The 21,714-nt window shown below is 41.4% G+C and overlaps 1 long non-coding RNA gene across 1 annotated transcript in view; it reads right to left on the bottom strand.

Moving 5' to 3' along the window:
• Window positions 1–6,258: 6,258 nt before the first annotated feature.
• The window catches only part of LOC309848875, a 58,432-nt gene continuing 42,976 nt past the window's right edge, over window positions 6,259–21,714 (bottom strand). Inside the window, exon 2 of the long non-coding RNA XR_014303353.1 lies at window positions 6,259–6,581. This is a non-coding gene — a long non-coding RNA (uncharacterized lncRNA). The remainder of the gene's footprint in view (window positions 6,582–21,714) is intronic.

The raw sequence follows: 21,714 nt of genomic DNA, 5'->3' as shown, positions 1-21,714 counted from the left end.
CTCCAGTTGTCCAGGAAAGTGAGCGGCTCTCACAGATGTATTGTTGTTTGCAGGAGACAGAGCTATGAACAACCCAGTTAATGTGAGAAGACCTCATTTAGTGTTCTCAAAAGTGGCTGCGTCGTCCTGGTGACTGATCCTGGAAGTCGTCAGCTGTGGCTCTCAGGTGTAAGAGGAGCAGGGTGGCAGGTGATGGTGTTCAATATTCACAGGTTAATGTGGTCAACATCTCCTAAGTAGCCTGCTCCATCCCTGGCACAGCCACATGAGTGAAGGGAAAGGGAAGAGTAGGGTTGAGGTCCCTTCCTCAGCTCCTCTAACGATGTGGAACACCGCTAATATAGAGCATCACGTGGTATGCAAGTTGTTTGTTCACTAGCTCAGTTCGGTAGAACTGGTTTCCTCCATCTGAATACAGGGTGGCTAGACCATACAGACACACAGTAGGTGTTCAAAAGGGTGTCCTGAGCGAATAAATGAATCAAAGGAGAAACCCATGGTTGGATGAGCTAATGCAAATTTGTAGGTGAAGTGGTAGATCGTGAAAGGATTGTATGAACTATCCAATCAAAACTTCATCTTACAGAGGAACAGACCAAGGTCACCAGAAGTTAGATGAAGTACGCAAGGGTATAGAGATCAGGGGTATGGAATAGAATCTAGGTTGTTTTCCTTCCATTGTTGTGCCACACAAACACACACACACACACACACACACACACACACACAGGAACTTGCCAATCTTACAACACAGCAGAGTTCACTAGCAAACATATCTTTAATATACTCCTGAATATGATATCTTGACACAGTCATGCTGAGCAACAGTTAGGTTTAGAGCCTTGAAATCAGGTGGGCAGGGCTGAGCCATGACCAAGGTGGCACAGGGAACCACGAGGAGGTAGATGGATGTGAGCTATGACTCTCGGGCTATATTACCTCAGCATAAATTGGAGCCTTTAAGCACAATGACTATAAGCCCAATTCCAAGACTTTGCTCACTTTGTCTTAACTTTTGATCTCTAGTCCCCTCAAAGAACTTATCTGGATGTCCCAAAGTCAACCTGTATGGAAGTGAGCCCATTCCATCCTATAAAATCTATAACCCCATTGTGTTCCCCAGCTCTGTGGGGTAGCACCATCTGCCAGCCCCTCAGATGACCTCAAATTTTCCCTTGTTCCTTCTCCTTACATAGACTCACCCAACCCTCCTGGTAATTGAGACAATAGCTACTATTTGTTGAAGGATGATTAAATAAATGCTCAGAACAGTGTGAAGCACTCCACCTACATTACCTCATTTAACCCCATCAATGACCCTATAAGGCAGGTACTATCACCATCCTCACTCTGTGGATGAGGAATCTGACTTGGAAATTGGTAGTGATTAACCCCATAGCCAGAACTCAAACTTAAGTCTCTCATTGTAATAAGTTCAGTCTAGTGTTTAAGGTCCAAGAGAAGGAAGAACATTACCACCCCCAACTGGACCATACACCAGCAGATGTTTCCCAAACCCCTTCTTTTAAAAATGTACTGGTCACCATTCAGCAAATCCAGATAATGCATGTATGCAAAAGGGTACCTACTCCTTCCACAACCTTCCCCTGGGTCCACTTAGCAGCCTAGAGCCCCGCTGCTAAGATTTAGCAAAAGTGGCCTTTCCAACTGCATCTCCAAGGAAAACGAACACACGATAGAGCGAATCAAGAGCACCCTACCTTGGAGTGCTCAAGAGTGTACAGTGTGGCATAGAAACTTACCTCCATTTGCAGCCTCACTATCAGCGGTGATCTCCTTGCACAGTCGCCAGTGTGGATGCCCTTTTGCCATGTTCCCAAAACAATGATGCTCTTACACTCCCCAGGCCTGTGCACTGAACTGGCTCAGATTCAGCCGGTTGCATCCCCTCCACAGCCACAATCCAGCCTTTCATGCATCATCACTTATCTGTAGAATCTAAAATTCGGCTTTGTTCATCAATAGGTGGTGAGTGTGGTGTCATCAGTGTCCTTTTGTCAAGACCTATCACTTCACATCGCTTCATTTTCATGAGAGAAAGGTTGGATATTAAATTCCCTTGCACAGAACCAAGCATCTCCCCTGTAATAAGCTCATCACAGAGCTGCTGTTCAGAGTTGCCTTTGTTTCTTCCACACAGGGAGGCCGGAAAACCCACCAGGCAACAGGATGGCCGGAAGCCCTTTTGCCGAGCCCTTCACACACCGGCCTCTTATGAACCACAAGGGAAACAACATCCCTATAGTGTCTGGTCATGTAGCCTAAGGAGGGACAAAGTTTAACATACTCATTAAAGTAGGAGGAAAGTTCTCTACATAAATTAAGGTCTCCACCATTAAGATGTGTTGACAAGACTACCTTTGTGTCCACGATAAGGTATTTTCAGACAAGTATTCTTCCAGTCAGGCTTCTTCAGGTTAATCAGGTTCAGGAGCTGGTATTTATCATTCATTGGAAATCATGGGACTGGAGCGCATCCAGAGGTTGGAATGTGCAGTGTGATCAATCAAGATTTAAATAGGAGACTAAGATAGAGACAATGGCTCAGGAAACTCAAAAATGCATATTTGTAAATGATTACATGAAAGGTATACTGGGAAATGAAATTCCTTTTTAGACCCCATGAAGGTAGCACCTTTATCTACAAGAGTTTGATTCAGACACCATGAGAATACTCCAAAATTGAGGCACACCTGGCAGAGGGGTCCAAGTGGCTAGATGCTTTGACTTCAGGTCCTGTCTAGGTGCTCACTTCCCCATGCCTGGTGCTATTACGCTACTAGTACACTCACATGGAGAAGGAAGAGTGGGTGATGAGCAGAGGAATCATATTTGCTTTGTTTCTAACAAAGAATATTATAAACAAAAGGCAAGAATTATATAAGTGACTATCTACATGAAAATCATAAATCAGTGAAGATGGGAGTGCTGGCAGGATCTAGATTCCCTGAGACAACAGTGAGGCTCATGCGGGGTCTTGCACGCTCTCACTAGCCAACCCCATCTGGAGTCCTTGTCAGCAGTCAACCTGCACCTCACAGGTTCCGATGATGAAACACACAGTCACAAGCACAGCCTCCCTGGATACAGGTTGAATCACTATGGCTCCTAGCTGGTAAACCACAAGATGCTTCCACAGGTCAGAAAAGTGGAGAATCCCAAAGAACCCCAGACACCCAGGCAGAAGAGTTCAAGAGAGCACTTTTACAGAAGCCAAAGCCAGGATCATGGATGATGCTGACAGCCTGGAGAGCTTAGCCCACATGAGAAGAAGGACTCCTGATGGCCTGGTCCGTGGCTCCAGGCAACAGACCATCTTCCCTAACTGGGCAAGTTTGATTCTGGATCTGCTAGGTTTTCTTATAATAATTTCTGTGCATGAAGTTTTGTGACACCAATAACTACATTTGTGTGATAATGTATTTTGTCACTCACACACACACACACACAAAAAATGGTTAAGGTTGCTGTCACGAATGGTAGGGCCATGGTGATAACTTTCTATAGAAAGAAACAAAGATGTCTTGACCTGTTCCTAGTACTATGAAAGTTCTGCCTAGCACAAACACCAGAAAGTTCTGCCTTAGCACAAACACCCCTACTATTCAGAACTGACAGCGAGATATTCAGAGATCTGGCATCTGTGGAAATAATCCAGGCAGGCACAATGTGAGGAAGGAAAGACAGCAATTATTTAAGGTTACATGTCTTTGTTAACTACAGTGCATCTCACAATCAGGCACAAATAGTGCCTCCTAGAGAGGGGGTCAGCACAGAGGACATCCCACTAGGCACTCATCCCTGGCCTAGGGACTACAGTGGGCCATCTGAACTTGTCCCCATTCTCTCCAGCAGGAACCATCCACTTTCCAGAACTCTAGGGCCTCATATTTCATTCATATAAGATACCCATGCATCAAATTCCAACTTGACATTTGTCCACATCAGGTATTTCCAAGTTCACCCCTTGAAGGACAGCTGGGTGAGGAGTGAAAGAGGGTCTCCTGCGCCAGGCAGCTGGAAGGCTTAGGGACGGGAGAGTGCAGGGGTCTGCATAGCAGTAAGGACACCAAGACTTAGCCACCCAAACAAGAGCCACCACGGCAGACAGCTCAGGAAGACAACTGTGGCTCTCCTGCTGTACACCTATGGCTCTCCTACAGAAACAGAGAAAGATGTCAACCCCCTAGGTATAGCAAAGTACAAACCTCATCCCTCCAAAAAAGATTCCAAGCACCTGAAACACTGGAATGAGTCCCTATCTGTTACCTTTCAAAGTCAGGAAGTGCTTGCTAACATATCTTACAAGGGCTTACTACTTTCAGTCAAGGCTAGCAAGGAGCATTTTCAGGGTTGAGAAATGAGAACAAAGTCTGTGATAACTCGATCTGCGGGGATTGGCACAATTTTCGGGAACATTTCATTCCTCCCTGTAGACAGCAGTTTTTTCCTGCCTAAGACTAAACAGGGATCCTGTGTGTCAGGCAGAACTCCTGTTCTTCCCAAAGAAGACGCTCGTGAAGGTCAGGAGCATGCTTTCTGCACACGATCCAGGCTACATTCAAGAAAATGACTGATTTCAGAATTTGGTTTCAAAGTAACTTGCTGAGCTTTACAGAGCGTGTTTGAGAGGCAATGTGGCCCAAGGGATAATCATAGTTGTCATTTATTGAGCACTTAATATTTGCCAGACACTCTGTTGAGTACTTAACATATATTACCTCATTGAATTCCCACATTAATCCATGATTTTCCTCACTTCTATGGATGATAAATTGAGGCACAGAAAGTGCAAGTAATTTGGATGAAATTATACAGCAGGGAAGTGGCTAAGGTGGGAATTCAAACTCAAGCCTGTGTGAACTGGAAATGTGAACCTGGGATTACGGCCTTGGATTCCATCTTCCAATCTGCCCCTGAGCCCTGTGTACTCCTAAGCGAACCACTTCCTCCTCTCGGCACCTCATTGTGGCCTTGCTTCAGCTAAGACTTATATCAGCTGTCACTATCAGATCAAAGGCACCACTACTTGTCTGATGGAAGCCAAGTGTAGCGTGACTAATGTTCATCGCTGCTTTCCAAACTCAGATATTGAACCAACAAACGAGGCTCTGAGAACTGCTCTCACGGCATTCCTACCAAATGCTAGAACACATGCACCTGCCATTCTAGTTTCTCTATTTGGAATGCTGATTTTCTACAGGAGGACACTGAAGTACCAATATGTTCAGAATCACACCAAATATCACTTGGCTGCTGAATGGTAGACAAGGAATGAGTATTCAAGCCTGGGTGAGTCCAGAGTTGGCTCAAACACTATGCTTTCCTGACATCCATGATTTTGATGACTCCTTAGTGGAAGGTTACTACAAATTTTTCATTCAGATATCTCGCCATCATCTCAAAAACCATATCTGAAGTTGAAGTGATTATCTTACTCCCCAGGCTGATTTATCTTCCCAAATCCCCCTGTCTGGGACTGGCAGGACCATCTCCCCTTCACCAGAGCCAGAACTCAGGGTAGTCCTACCATGCCCCTCACTCACCCCAGGGCTCAGCACAGTGTGGACCACAAAGGGGTGTTCAGTAAATATTTACTGCCCACATAAAACAAGAAAATCTGTGTAGGCAAACATTCATAATCTAAAGAGTCTAGAAGAAGTGAGATTTGCCTCTGCATTTCAGAAACGCCCAGCAAGTGTCATGCAGGAGAATCATTGTTAAATCATGCACCCTGGAGCCTCGGCATGGCCCTTGCAGCCACGTTCCCAGATGATGAGCCTGTCTTCTTAGCCAGCACGGAGAGCTGCCTGGCCTTGGCCCCAAGCCAGTCCTTGTCCACCATTCTCTTCACAGATGACTTCCACCAGGATTCAACCTGCAACATTCCCTTGCACAGCCCCAATTCGAATCCCGGACAAAGGGATCATTGTCCATTTCCGCCTGGGCTCAGGGACACAAAACCTAGACACTAACAGAAAATGACCAAGGATGTGCTGTGACTTATAGAAAAGAATCCTATCAAACCCTGGTTCCATGTTTAAGGATGAGTTTGAGCAAGGAAAGTTGTTGCTAAAACTGAGCTGGACTAGGTCTGTGAAATAGTACGTAAGAGTTAACAGGTGTCAGGGGAAGAAAAAGGAGATGTTTTACTACTGGATTAATAGTAGTAAAATTTCATTTAACAAAACAACACAGTAAGCATAAATAGAGCAAACCAAAGGAGCCTGGACCTTGGAAGTGCAAGGAATTGCTCATTTTAGATCAAAGCTTTTAAAGATAAACAAGCTATAGGGGGAAAGTCAGGCGGGGGATGAGGGGGAGGTTGAAATTTCGCTTCTATTTCTTGATTCCAGCCACCCTCTCTGGAGAGAATTCTTCTGTTTCATACCACAGTAATCAGTGGGACTCCTCGGGAGGGTGTGGGAGAGCTCTGCCTGCATGGCGCGGGGGTGGGGGGGCTCTGCTCCATTTCTTTCCTTCTCCTGTAGCTCTTCTCTGCTGCGTACCTGTCATACGCACTGTACGGTACAGCTCCAGACTTGCCAAGGATCTCACAGCTAGAAAAGGGAATAGAATATCAAATCAGTTTGGCTCATTTTAAGAGCCACGGTCAGAAACGATGTTTTCAAGTGATTCATCATCTACCTCTTATTAAGTTCCTATGAGGGTTTTGTAAATGTTAAATAGTAACATCAAAGCATTTAAACTGGTGGTCCTCAAAGTGTGATCTGGGGACCCCTCAGGTCCCTGACATCCTTTCAGGGGATCCATGAGGTCAAAACTCTCCTCATAGTGATAGCAAAGCATCATTTGGTTTTCTCTCCCTCATTCTCTCAGAAGGTGCAGTGGAGTTCTCCAGGGGCTACACAGCATACGCCAGTGTCTTCCCTCTGATGGCTGTATATATCTTGTATATATTCTTGTGGTTTAAATTTTTCTCAACTTCAATCTGCAAAACGGTAGATGCTGACAGATATAACTCACATAAACAAAGGCTCTCTGCAGTCCTCTGTAAGTTTGAGGAGAGTAGAGGAAACCTGAAACCAGAAAGTTTGGGCACGTCTAATTTAAACAGACTGGATCAGACCCTTGGTGTACAGATTTGTTAGCAGTTTTTTGCTGTCCACCTTTTATTGTGACTGACCACACTGAAATGTGGAAATCCTATTTAGTCTGAAGTAGGTGTGGTACTATTTATAAAATGGGTAAGTTCTCCAGTTTTCATGAGGACGTTTATATTGCATATTTGAAATCTGGAGATTTTTCAGGAATGTATCATAAAAACCACCTTCCATAAACTGTCTCTCAGGAAACAGTAATGATAACACAGCCAGTCAACTCTCATTTTTAAGCAGGTTATTGCAAACCTACAAAATCTCTGGAATCATCATTTTTATTATTATTCTTAGTGAGGCAGAGAAATCTTCCCATAGTTTTGAAGTCTTATCAGCTCAGTTTCCAGAGATATTCTCTTTCTCCAACTGCCCCATAACTAATAATTTGCTACGATTTTCACTTTGCATGATTTTTGTACTGCTAATCTTACAATACAGGCCTAGGCAGAGTGGTGTTTGATGTGAATAGAGCTTTCTCTAACAGGGTGTTAGCTGCTTGGCGTGGCTGACTTATTAACACAAAGCTACTCAGGGGTGTTTTAAACGTTTGCTTCAGTAAGTTATTTAATTAGCAAAATAATTAGAAAAATAAGTCTACCCTTTGATTTATAATCAGGAGAAATATAGATCCAAGTGAATATGGAACCAGCAAAATTAAGAATTCTATTTAATTCAATGGTGTTAAAATAAGAAACATAACACAGTGAATATTAGAAAATTGGGGAGAATGGTTGTGGACAGTACTGCCAGGAACTACTTTTGGAATAAATTAATATGTTCTGAAAAATTCACGTAAATCTCCACTGTCCGCAGTGTGTGTCAGAGGCCAGAGATGGCGGGAAACACTTGGAAAAGAGGAAAGTGAATTTTTTTTTTTTAATTCTCCCAGAATGGAAGTTTCTCCAGACAGAGACTTTCAAGAGAAGAGGCTCTGATTTTGATAAATTTTGATAAGCTAGAACACTGAGTACTTAGAAACAAAATATACAAAAAGACATCATATCAACCAGGAATTATTGCAGTAATCATTATGACATCATTGAAAAGTTCTATTGTTCTCTCTGTGTTGTGTTTTGTCCAGAGACGGCTCATTCTATTCCTTCTCATCACCCAGTTTCAGTTCTTTACTATCCCCCCCAAACTGAGTCCAACACCTCATGAGGTCAGCCTTAAACACGAAGCAGTCACTGATGCTCCCTAAGTCTGACATAAAATTCAACGTGATCAAGAGTAAATATTTTGTTGAAATTAAAATGAGCCTGAAGCTGGCTTACTTTGTAACCTCAGGTGGTGCTCCACAGGGCCCAACCTCAGTTCTGATCCAGGGACACGTTTCCCTTCAGACACTCTCCCACTTGGAAGTCGGGTGGCTCTTGGGTGGGATCCTGACTCTGCTGTATACTGGCTGAGAGCACTTCATTCTTCAGAGTCTCTGCTCTTCGCCTCCCACACCTGGGAGGTCTCGTGAGACTTACATGCAATTCCCCTTGCACAATCCCTGCCACCAAAACTTGTGTTTCAAAATTTCAAAATAAATGTTATTATTGCAACACTACTTAAATATACAAAACTAAAAAAAAGAAGAAGAAGAAAGAAAAAAAATATTTCAGTATAGCTGGACACACCATTATCAGACAAAATGGGGTAGGAGAAAGTTTTTTGATATATTTAAGTCACTGAGTGTCTTGAATTAAGTGGGAAGTCAGTCTCATTATAAGGCTTGTCACTCTGTACATTTTCTAGGGCTTTAATTGACTCATGTAGAGGAGAGATAAGAAACGTGTGAATAGACATGTAATGTCTTTTTGAAATTCATTTTCAACTTCCCTCAACAACTGGAGGGTAAGAAAACACTCTGAGAAGACAACGGGGAAATTGTTCATTTGCACCGCCCTTCATGACCATTTTTTCAGACGGCAGGTGTGCACTTTCCCTAGGTCTCACCAGGGGGGGTAGACCTTCCTTCAATCAACAGATGTCACTGTGATATGCACAGGACCCTGAGGAAAACAGGAATTATACAGGATCCAGCTTGGAAGTGAAAGAGACAGGCAAACAAATGCTGAAACTTTGAATCTAAGAACTGTGTTAAAAGTATTCACCATTTGGGGCGCCTGGGTGGCTAAGTGGGTTAAAGCATCTGCCTTTGGCTCAGGTCATGATCCCAGGGTCCTAGGATCAAGCCCCATTTCGGGCTCTCTGCTCACCCGGGATCCTGCTTCCTCCTCTCTCTCTCTCTGCCTGCCTCTCTGCCTACTTGTGATCTCTGTCTGTCAAATAAATAAATAAAATCTTTAGAAAAAAAAAAAAAGTATTCACCATTAGGGCAACATCTGCTCCCAACACACACACAAATTCTTCATGTTTGTGTGCAAGAAATTTATGCTTAGGATAATATTCAGGGTTTTACCACACCCTTTACTCACTGCTTCCCAGAGGAAGGAAATTCTAGAAGGAATTGGGGCCAGTGTGCTGGCCCCTTCCCCTCCCACAGCCTGGACACACATGGAGCGCCTGTGCACTAGCCGGGGCCCGCATTGGGCAAGCTCCCCTCTCTTCTCCAGGGGCACTGGGGAGGGAGTGGGTGGCTCTGATGCCAAGTGAAATATTAGCTAGCCCATTTATCCACAGAATACATTTTATCTTCTACCCTGACTTCTTTTTCCCTCCTCTTGGTTGATCCAATCTCAGCTGAGAAAGATATATCGACGGCCCCCCCAAATTCTCAATATCTGGCTGAGTGAACTGGGGGCCTTAAAAAATGGACAAAGATTTACATTTAGAAAACAAAATAATATGGAGAAGACATAGCAACCACAAAGACAGGCAGCTTTAGGGCTTAAGCCTAGGAGTAAATGCAGGCCATGTGGGATTTTGAACTCTTCAGGTCCATATATATTGTACTGTTTCATAACAGGCTGGAATTCAGCAAATACTGGCCACTTGGGGCATTAACAGGCCAGTGGACAAACTGGGGTCTAGAAAGCAAGCTGCTGCTAGGTGTACTGGCTCAGGCCTTACCAAGCCACAGCAGCTGAAACCCAGATTTTCTTATGGTAGAAAGAGGTTCTTTCTCTCCAAAGACCTTTAAACATTAGGACACAGAAAAATGATTAGCAGCCTGTGTGGTTTCTCAGCTATGCCCCCACAGGGCGTGACCCTGGGCGGCCAGACAGAAACAGGGAAGCTGAAGGTCTCCTTGGGAACTACAGAGCTCTCTGTGAGGTTGGGCTTCAAATTGTTTTTCAATTGCTGTGTTCCCCCAAACCTCAATATCTGAATTCAGGACCCAATGGGGAATCTGAAAGGACTGAGCTCTGCTTATTGGGGTTCTTGTCCAACAGCTATTAAAAGTCACCCCCACACTTCTAAGATCTCAGATTGGCACCACCAAGTTTTACAAATTATAGTAGGGCCTCACTTTAGGTTCCAGAGACATGAACTCTGGCTTTATTCTTAGTAGGATTATAAAATGTTATTAATAATGACAGAAAAAAATTGTTGTGTCCACTGGCATATCCCAAGTATCTATAAAAGTGCGTGTCTACAATAGGTGCTCAATGAATATTTCTGAATGGCTGCCTGAATTGAATCATTTATTAAAAAGAAACTATGTCACAGTCTTGGGACAAAGAAACAACTTGAAATAAATGACTATAAACCCGAAAGTTAGTTAAGTATACATTTTTAAATATTCGTGCCTAAAATACTCTGTATCTAAGAATTCTATTTGCTTGGGTAATCAAAGGGAAACTAGATTGGCTTGAAAAGCAGGCTTAGTCTTATTATCAGATGGGGAGTGTTTTTTATAATGAAATCAGAATAAAGGAAGACAGGAGAGGTGTCTTTAAAAGAAGTGTTGAGATTTTAGAAACTGATTTGAGACTAAAGAGATATGAAGGGAAAATGACATCTTAATGGCAGATCACAAAAAGAAAAAGAAACATACACAGGGTTCACTGCTTGAAAAGAGGGCTTTAGAGAGGACCAGATTTTAGTTGTTACAGTTCAAAAAGAGAAAATGGGGCCCAAAGACATTTGATGAGCAAGATGGAACATGCTCTCTGTGAGCAGGTTAGAGTGGTTTCCCCAGAAGAGTCAGGATCCTGGAAACTCCTGAGAACACCATCTTAAAGCCGTGAATAGTCTAGGGGTCTACAAGGGCCTCTGTCTCCTGAAAATAGGGTTAGAGGGCTTCAAAAGCTTTGTTCTGGACAGATAATGGACACAGGTAACCTGAAAATTATTTCACCACAAGTACCTAGAAATGGTAGACTATATAGGAAAAATAAATCCATTATATGGAGCTTATAAAAAGAAAGAAAACTCTTGGTACCAAGTGTAGAGAGACAGCCAAAATCTCCCAAGCTGGGTTTGTGTAGCTGAAAGGCCAACAGCCGGGAATGTAGCATTGCTAACCTCAGGGTTTAGGACTGCATACCCATGCAGCAACAGGCAGCAAGGCCTTAGTCCCATTCAAGGTGGGAAGTTCAAACCAAAATTGCTGCAGAGATCCAGAACCCTCAAAGGACTGCATTCTCAGTGAATGGTTAGAAAGGAACCCGCCACAAGAACTGGGATTCTCATCCATTTTGGCTCAGCTCTGGGAGAAAATCAAAAACAAAAGCCCTAAGATTATAAATCTCCAGACCATAAAACACTGGCATCTGGAATTGAAATTAATTAACCAACATGATCTGAAAAATAACATATAGATTAGGGCCTACTCGTCAATAGCACTTCTCACAAAAACAGTCATAAAATTATATTCCAGGGACTAGCCCTAAACCTCAATTTCCACAAGATTCTAACAACTAAAGCTCTGCTGAAGATGAGCTCACAACCCAAAACCACAGAACACATGAAAAAAGAATCCAACAATAACAAAAGTTAACACAAACAGCAAATAAAAGTGTCGCATCTCCGAAACAACAAAATAAAATTTTATGGAGACTGTAATATAGGCATAGTTAAAAAGATTTTGACATCAAAGAATGTCATATAACCATAGAAAAGAATAGACAATACTTAGAGAAAACAACTAGAACTGCTATATGTAAAACATACAGTTACTAAAATTTAAATTCAATAGGTCTAACTATACATCACGGGTTAATGAAAAATTATTATATCAGACAATCTGAGGAAATTACCAATAATCACCAAGGACACATCACACAGAGATGGAAAATATATAAAAGAGAATAATCAATATGGAGAATAAAATGAATAGATCCAATTTACATCAGAAGTTTAAAACACTATAATTTCTGTCATTGCCCTCCTTTTTATTTTTCATTCCAAAGAACTTCTCTTATCTGTTCTTTTGCAAGAATCTAATGCAAGTTCCAGAAAGAACTTAAAAGTGGACTGAAGTCCTAAATATGAAAAGCAAAACTGTATAAAAAACTGTACAGCAAAACTCTACACGGGAGATTATGATATTGCAGCAGGGAAGAATTTATTTAACAAGATACAAAAAAAATATACCATAAAAGAAAAGATTAATAAATTTGATGGCATTAAAATTAAAACTTCTGTATGACAAAAGATGCTATAAACAAAGTAAAGAACCAACCCATAAGAAAGAGAAGATATTTAAAACCCAAACCATGTAACCAAGAAAATATTTTTACCCAGGATACATAAAGAACATGACTAGTCAATATGAAATTAATTCATCAATGAGTAAATGATATGAAAAGGAATCCCAAATGTCCAATAAGTATTTTTTTAATGTTTCAAACTCTTTCTAGTAACAAGGGAAATGCACATTAAAATAAAGACATGACATGTTACATCCACCTGATTAAAAAAATGAATAAATCTGATAACACAAAGTATTGAGGAGGGCATGAGAAGATGGAACACATACCACTTGCTAGAGTATATTTTGTTCAACTACTGGCAGACCTCACCAATTCCAGACCACCACCAAAAGCAAATATCATAGAAAATCAAGTCAAATGAAACTTTTGATTTCTCAGTGCATATAAAAGTTATGTTTATACTATACCATAGTCTGTTAAGTAGACAATAGCACTATATCTACAAAAAGATACATTCCTTAATTTAAAAATACTTTATCAGGGTGCCTGGGTGGCTCAGTGGGTTAAGCCACTGCCTTCGGCTCAGGTCATGATCTCAGGGTCCTGGGATCAAGTCCCGCATCGGGCTCTGTGCTCAGCAGGGAGCCTGCTTCCTCCTCTCTCTCTCTGCCTGCCTCTCTGCCTACTTGTGATCTCTCTCTGTCAAATAAATAAATAAAATCTTTAAAAAAAATACTTTATCACTGAAAACCTGAACCATCATTTGTCTTTTTGCTGGTGAGTGTCTTGCCTTGGTGTGGATGGCTGCTGACTGACCAGGGTGGTGGTTGCTGAAGGCTGGGGCAGCTACAGCAATTTCGGAAAATAAAACAACACTGAAGTTTGCCATGTCCATTGACTCTTCCTTTCATCAGTGATTTCTCTGTATCATGTGATACAGTTTGGTAGCATTTCACCCACAGTAGAACTTCTTTCAAAATGGAAATCAATCCTCTCAAACCCCATTGCTCTTTTATTAGCTAAGTTTACACAATATTCAAATCTTTTGTGGTCATTTTGACAATCTTCATGGCATCTTCACCAGGAATAGATTCCATCTCAAGGAACCACTTTCATTACTCATCCATGAGAAGCAGCTCCTCATCCATTCAAGTTTGATCGTGAGATTGCCCCAATGTGGTCCCATATTCAGACCCCATTTCTAATTCCAGTTCTCTTGCTGTTTCCACCACCTCGACAGTGACTGCCCCCACAGACATCTTGGAGTCCTCAAAGCCATCCATATTTCTGTTAATGTTGATATTTTGACCCCTTCCCATGAATCACAAATGCTCTTAATTGTATCTAGAATGTTGAATCCTTTCTAGAAGGTTTTCAATTTAGTTTACCCAGATGCATCAGAAGAATTACTATCTATGGCAGCAATAGCCTTTTGAGACATATTTCTTAAATAATAAGACTTAAAGATCAAAACTAACCCCCTAATCCATGGGCCACAGGAGAGGAGATGTTACATCAGCATGCATGAAGACATTAGTTTCATTGCACATCTCCATCAGAGCTCTTCAGTGACCAGGTGCATTGTCAGTGAACAGTAATATTTTGAAAGAAACCTTTTTTTTCTGATCACTAGATCTCAACAGTGGGCCTTAAATATTTAATATATTTAGTTAACCATGTTGTAAACAGATGTACTGCCATTCAGGCTTTGTTGTTCCATTTATAGAGCACAGGCCTAATTTAGCATCATTATTGAGGGCCCTGGGATTTTCAGAATGGTCATTGAGCATTGGTTTCACCTTCAACTCACTGGCTGCATTAACCCATAACAAGACAGTCAGCCTGTCCTTTGAATCCAGGCACTGACTTCTCCTCTCTAGCTATGAATGTCCTAGATGGCTCTTCTTCCAGTATATAAGGCTGTTTCATCTACATTGTGGAGGGTAGCACCACCTTCTTGATTTAGCTTCGCTAGACCTTCTGGGTAACTCCCTGCGGCTTCTCCACCAGCCCTTGCTGCTTCATTTTGCACATTGATGTTATAGAGACAGCTTCTTTCCTTAAAGCTCATGAACCCACCTCTATGCCTTCAAACTTTCCTTCTGCAGCTTCCTCACCTCTCTCAGTCCTCAGAGAATCAGTGTTAGGTCTTGCTCTGGATTAGTCTTGGCTTAGAAGTGTTGTGGCTGGATTGATCTTCTATCTGGACTATTCAGATTTTCTCCATATCAGCAATAGGTCTGTTTTACTTTCTTATCATTGGTGTGTTCACTATAGAAGCACTTTTAAAGTCCTTCAAAAACTTCTCCTTTGCATTCACAACTTGGCTAACATTTGGTGCAAGAGGCCTAGTTTTCAGCCTATTGTGGCTTTCAACCTGCCTTGCTCACTAAGCTTCATCACGTCTAGCTTTTGATTCAAAGTGAGAGATGTGCAACTCTTCCTTTCATTTGAACACTTAGAAGCCAAGGTAGGGTTACTAATTGGCCTAATTTCAATTTTGTTTCTCAGGGAGTCGGGAAGCCTGAGGAGCGGGAGAGAGTTATGGGGGAATGGCCAGTCAAGAAAGCACTAAGAGCACACCCAATGATTATCAATGAAGTTTGCCATCTTATATGGGGACAGCTTGTGGTGCCTCAAATTAAAACAGTAACATCAAAGCCCACTGATCATAGAGCACCACAACAAATATAATAATCATGAAAAAGTTGGAAATATTGCAAGAATTACCAAAATGTGACACAGAGACACAAAGTGAGCAAATGCTGTTGGAAGAAAAAATGGTGTTGATAGACAGGCTCTATGCAGGGCTGTTACAAACATTCAATTTGTAAAACATGCAGTATTCATGAGGCACAATAAAGCAAAATACAATAAAACAGGTTCTGCCTATATTTATCAGGTCAAAGTTAAAGATGGCTACACACTGCCCTAAATACTCCCACACATCCTCTTATCAGAAATGCACAAGAACGTTTGCTGCAAAGTTATAAGTAACAGCAAAATGATAAGTCCATCACAGGGGAAGTGGATAAATAAAATGATGTTTAATATTGTGAAATATTATATAGAAGTTTAAGTAAATGAATAGTATTTACATAAATATACTTCAAAACACTATATTGAATGAGAAAAGTGAGTTGCAAAACAATATGTCATCACTTATGTACATTTTAAGGCATAAAAACAGCATATATTATTGCGGATATATTCTATGGGAGGAAAGCATAAAAGCAAAAATACATGGAACAAGTATACACCAGGATGTTTGTGACGATTTCAGCATGGTAATTCCACTGCAAAAGGTAAGAGGAAGGAGTAAGAGAAGGAAGAAGGCAGCTTTAAATATATCTTTAAATTTTATTTCTTTTTAATGAGAAATCTGAAACATATAAGTGTGTGTGTGTGCATTCACATCTACTTTATTTTTGGAGGTGACTACATGGGTATCTAATAACATATCTACATTTCATAATCCAAAATGCTTTATCATTCAAAATGATTTTTTAAGTAAAATGATTATAGAGAAGAAGGAAGGAGGTCCTTGTAGAAATACATACTAAGAAGAAGAGGCAGTGTTTGAAAGATTAAAAGAGGGAGGGTACCAGTCAGGTGAAGTCAACACTGAATTTATGTGTTCATAATACTTATTATATTTCTCTTAGTTATTTATGTTGCATTTGATTTTAAAGCATATTTGAAGCACTTTACAACAAATGAGCCTTTACAATTGGCTTATTAAATAAGAGTAAAAGAATCAGCCTATGTTCTTTGTAACAGAAGACTAGGCTAGAACAGGTAGCAGGGATGGCGTCATGTAATGTTATAATCACAGGATCTGGGAGAGATTGTCTGAATTTGAACACAAGCTCCACCACTAACTAGCTGACCCCTGTACAAGCCAGCTGCCTCTGTGAACCTCAACTTTCTCATCTGTGAAATAAGGATTCTACTGGTAGCTACTTTGTAGGGCAGTTATAAGGATTAAATGAAAGGATTATATAAAGTCTTTACTTAGTTCCTTGACAGAGATCTAGTAAGTGCTCAATAAATGTTAGTTTACAATTTCTCTTTTTATTCTAGAAATTAAGTATAGAACATAACCTAAGCTTTTTACCAGCTAGACCAAGCAAAAACTAACTCAAGCAGTTACATAGATCCCATTACTTTAGAGGGAGGGATGGATGGATGGAGGGGTGGATGGATGGAGGGGTGGATGGATGGAGGGATGGATGGATGGAGGGATGGAGGGATGGATGGAGGAATGGATGGATGGAGGGATGGATGGATGGATGGATGGATGGATGGATGGATGGAGGGGTGGATGGATGGAGGGGTGGATGGATGGAGGGATGTATAGATGGAGGGGTAGATGGATGGAGGGGTAGATGGATGGAGGGGTGGATGGATGGAGGGATAGGTGGATGGAGGTATGGATGGATGGAGGAATGTATAGATGGAGGGGTGGATGAATGGAGGGATGGATAGATGGAGGGATGGATGGATGGAGGGATGGATGGATGGAGGGATGGATGGATGGAGGGATGGATGGATGGAGGGATGGATGGATGGAGGGATGGATGGATGGAGGGATGGATGGATGGAGGGATGGATGGAGGGATGAAGGGATGGAGGAATGGATGATGGAGGGGTGGATGGATGGAGGGGTAGATGGATGGAGGGGTGGATGTATGGAGGGATGGATGGATGGACGGATGGAGGGATGGATGGATGGAGGGGTGGATGGATGGAGGGGTGGATGGATGGAGGGATAGGTGGATGGAGGTATGGATGGATGGAGGAATGTATAGATGGAGGGGTGGATGGATGGAGGGATGGATGGATGGAGGGGTGGAGGGATGGAGAAGTGGATTGATGGAGGGGTGGATGGATGGAGGGGTGGATGGATGGAGGGATGGATGGATGGAGGGATGGATGGATCAATGGATGGAAGGATGAAGGAGGATGAAAAGGAAGCAACAATGTATCAAAGGCAGGGGAGCAAGGAGAGAGGGAGAGAAAAGGAAATATCTTACTCCTTTAAAGTAATAAAATCTTTTTCCAAATATTGAATTTGAAAAGGGTTTTTGCATGCTTCTCCAAATAATGGACCTAAATCAGTACAATAGGTATATGCCTCAGTACAAACTTAAAAACTCCAATTTTCTATCCCACTGAATTTTACTTCCAAGGAAACTAAGGCTATGATAAACACCCGATGCCTTTACTGTACTAAGAAGAATCACTGAGGCACATATATGGGGATCAGTCTTGACAGATATTTTATTAAAGTTTCCGTAAGGGCTGGATCATTTGGTACCAAATATCAGCAAGCAGACTAAACATCACATCTTTTTCCTAATGTGTTTCTCATTACTAGAAAAGGATTTTTGGTGAGTGGCAAAATTGCAAGGGATTAAAATTAAAAAGATCACTCACTGCCTTTTCAACCTCCTCCCCAGAAAGTATCAAATCTTGGACTTGTATTTTTCCTAGATTTTTCCATTGGCTTAATCACTCTAGCATTACATACAAGAAAAAATTCCTTTGAACAGGTGCCCTATTTATGAAGACATTTATGGCTGCCATAAAAAATAGAGGAAAATTATTATTCCTCCTCCTCTTCTCACTTTTTCTGCTAAAAAGATAGAAAAGTAAATTGGGTCTAAATTGCATGACCTGGTATATTTACCTTGCCTAAATCCTTACAAGTACAGAAAACAGAGTTCATATTTATTTTTCTTCCTTCATTTCGCCTGCAATTCGAACTTGCTTCTCCAGGGCTAACTCTGATTTTGAATTTGTAGAGAGACCTTCTAAGGGCCAATAATAACAATAATGAATTGTTGTACTTAGGAAGCCTCTGTGCTTCATTTCATGCCCATAAGTTAATATTGCTCATTGAAAAAGACTGGGATCCCAGTGTCATCTTTATGGTATAAAGTAGTATATTCAAGACCTTAAATGCTATCTATTATTGTGAAGAATGCCTCATGAACTTAATTTTTTCACTATCAATTATTTTCTTCATAATTACCTCTGTCTTAGAAAATCCTAAGGACTTAATGACATTACCATATTTAAGACTGTATATGGATTATGATGGAGAGCATTAAAAATTCCATGGCATCCTACATGCCATAGAAAATGACGGAAGTAGGGAAACTACACTTGACTCATCTCCATCTGAAAGCAGAATTCTTAAAATCCAATCTGCCCTTTTGGCATATGCACACAATGATCCTGCAAAAATTGAAACTTGTAGGAGTGGTGACTAATTTGGCCAAGCCAGTCATGAACCACCTCTGGAGAATGACTGTTGTTCTGTTGGTAGCCTTTGCATTGCATCTACAATATGTAACCTGGATATCCTATCTCACCGAATTCTTAGCTGTTTCTTCTTGTGTCTGGATTGAGTAAAATGCCTCTCAGTCCAAAGAACAAGCAAATATTCATCCTTCTTGGAAGAAGATAGAGCTGGAGTCAAGATGCTCTTCGAAGAGGTCAATTAATTATTTGTGGAAGAAAGAGGTGAGGTAAATGGGGTTGGGTCCAAACCTTCTTTAGGTCTCCTGGATGAGTTTCACCAAACATTCAGGTGATCCCTTTCCCCCTACTCTGTCCCCACCTTCCTACTACTTTCCTACATCTTCTTCGCACCAAGTCAAGCATGTCAAAAAGGCGCCTGTATCTTGTCTAGAAAAATTCAAAGGCAGCCATCCTGCACGCAAATAATGTGAAATAAATATTATAAAAGAGATGGTGAGAAATGACACCTTGGCTTAGCTCCGGCTAGGAAGAGAAACCTAGGAAGCCTGCTTGGAATGAAGCAAACACCAGCTGGAAAAAGAGGTTCAGGCCAGGGCCTGACCCTGAGTTCAGAGACAGAGGAGAAGGGCAAAGTGTGTGTTCTGTTTTGTAACCTTAATTTTTATGGCTATCTGCTGGTGGGCTGTTTCGCCTGGTTCTGGTCTATTTCAACATCCATTTATGCTCAACAGCTAGTTTCTTAATAAACACATTTTTTACTCTACCTTGCCAAGCAGGAGTCCTTAAACCTGGACCCACCCTGGATAGTTGTAGGAGGTCTAGTCTATCTGATTTGGGGAGCAAATGCACCTACTAGTAACCCCTTGACATGTCTGTCTCCCCCAAACTCTGTAATTCTCAGCATGCTTTGATCCTGGAGCAGACCAGGACCCCTGGTAACTTGGAGAACCTTGGCCCAGTCTTACCACTAAATACCCTGGATATGATCTCGTGGTAAAAGAATCCACGTCCTCTTTCAAAGCAGAAAATGAAAACCAATTTTACTTGCAATTCTCAGTCAATACTTTCTCCATCTCGGCATTTGTAAATAGAACAAAATGATTAAAGACATGCAAAAAAAGAACATGGCTCAGAGATGAAAGCTCGAAAAGAACAGTCTATTCAGATAAACAATGCCACGTAAACAGCCATGCAGGGATCATAATAATTACCTGATAGGGTCTGGGAGGCAGCCTGGTGTGGAGAAGGAAGTGAGCTACTCAGGTTTCAGAAGAAGGTGGGATGAATCTTGGCTTCCTCACTTACTAGCCGCCTAACAGAAGAAGTGACCTAGCCCTCCCCAGTCTTAGTTTCCCATTTTTTGTGATCGTAGTAGCGCTGTCTACCCTGCCCTCTCACTCTCACCACCCCACGCCCCACCTCACCCCCCACCCCTGCTCGGAGTAGTCCTGTCTCGATTCCCGGCTGTAACACGTGAAACACACTACGGCGTGTACAGAACTTCTAGTATGGGGTTGCACCTAGCAGTCACAGAGTGTCTTTCCTTGCCCTTGGTGTTGGTTAATCCATAATAACTCAGTGTGATCAGCTTCTTCACCTTCCGCAGCCAGACATCCCGCACCGTGACCGGAAGCGCCGTGCAACAATGCGCTGTGACGTTTTAAACGACTTTTGCTATAAGACAGATTTTCGTGTATTTCTTCTCTTTGTTACATCTGATCCCTCTTTTTAAATGTTTATTTTATTTTATTTTGTAAAATTTCCTATTTTTAAGGTGCACAACATGCTGATTTGATGTCCATAGTCATAGTGAAAAATTATTATAGTCAAGCTAATTAACATAACTTCTCCTCATATAGTTACCGATCTTTGTGTTGAAAGCACCTAAAATCTACTCTTAGCAAACTTCCAGTACTCAGTACAGCAGTATTAAATGTAGTCTTCAAGTTGTGCTTTACAGCTCTAGACATTCATCTTTATTAACTGCAACTTGTACCCTTTGACCAACATCCCCCATTTCCTCCATCTCCCCACGCCTGGTAACCACCATTCTACTCTCTGCATCTGTGCTTTTGACATTGCCACATATAACTGTGATCGGGCATTTTTTTCTTTCTGTATCTGACTTATTTTGATTAGCATAATGTCCTTCAAGTTCATCTATGTTATTGTCAATGGCAGGATCTCTTTCTAGAGATGATGGACATGCCATTGATAATTCTTACTTGTTTGTTTTTGCTTTTGTTCAAGTCTGTGCTTTTGGTATCATATCCAAAAAAATCATAGCCATGGCCAATGTTGAGGAGCTTTTTCCCTATTTTCCACTAGGAGTTTTGTGGTTCTGGGTTTTATGTTTAAGTCTTCAATCCATTTTAAGTTGGTTTCTGTACATGGTTCAAGATAAGGATCCAATTTCATTCGTTTGCATGTGGCTATCCAGTTTTCCCTGCACCATTTATTAAGAGATTATCTCTTCTCCATTGTGTGCCCTTGGTGCCCTTATTGAAAATTAGTGAATCCTATATGCTGGTGCCTATTTCTGGGGTCTCTATTCCATTCCATTGGTCTACATGTCTCTTTTTATGTCAGTACCATGATGTTTTGATCATTATAGTTTTGTAATGAAATTTGAAAGCAGGAAAAGTGATACCTCTGGCTCTGTTCTTTCTTAGATTGCTTTGTCTCTTCAGGGTCTCTTCTGGTTCCATACAAATTTTAGAATTGTTTGTTCTATTTATGTAAAAATTCTCTCTGGA

Source organism: Mustela nivalis (genome assembly GCF_964662115.1).
Source record: "Mustela nivalis genome assembly, chromosome: 15".
Taxonomy (NCBI): Eukaryota; Metazoa; Chordata; class Mammalia; order Carnivora; family Mustelidae; genus Mustela; species Mustela nivalis.
This window is presented reverse-complemented; position numbering and strand designations above follow the sequence as displayed.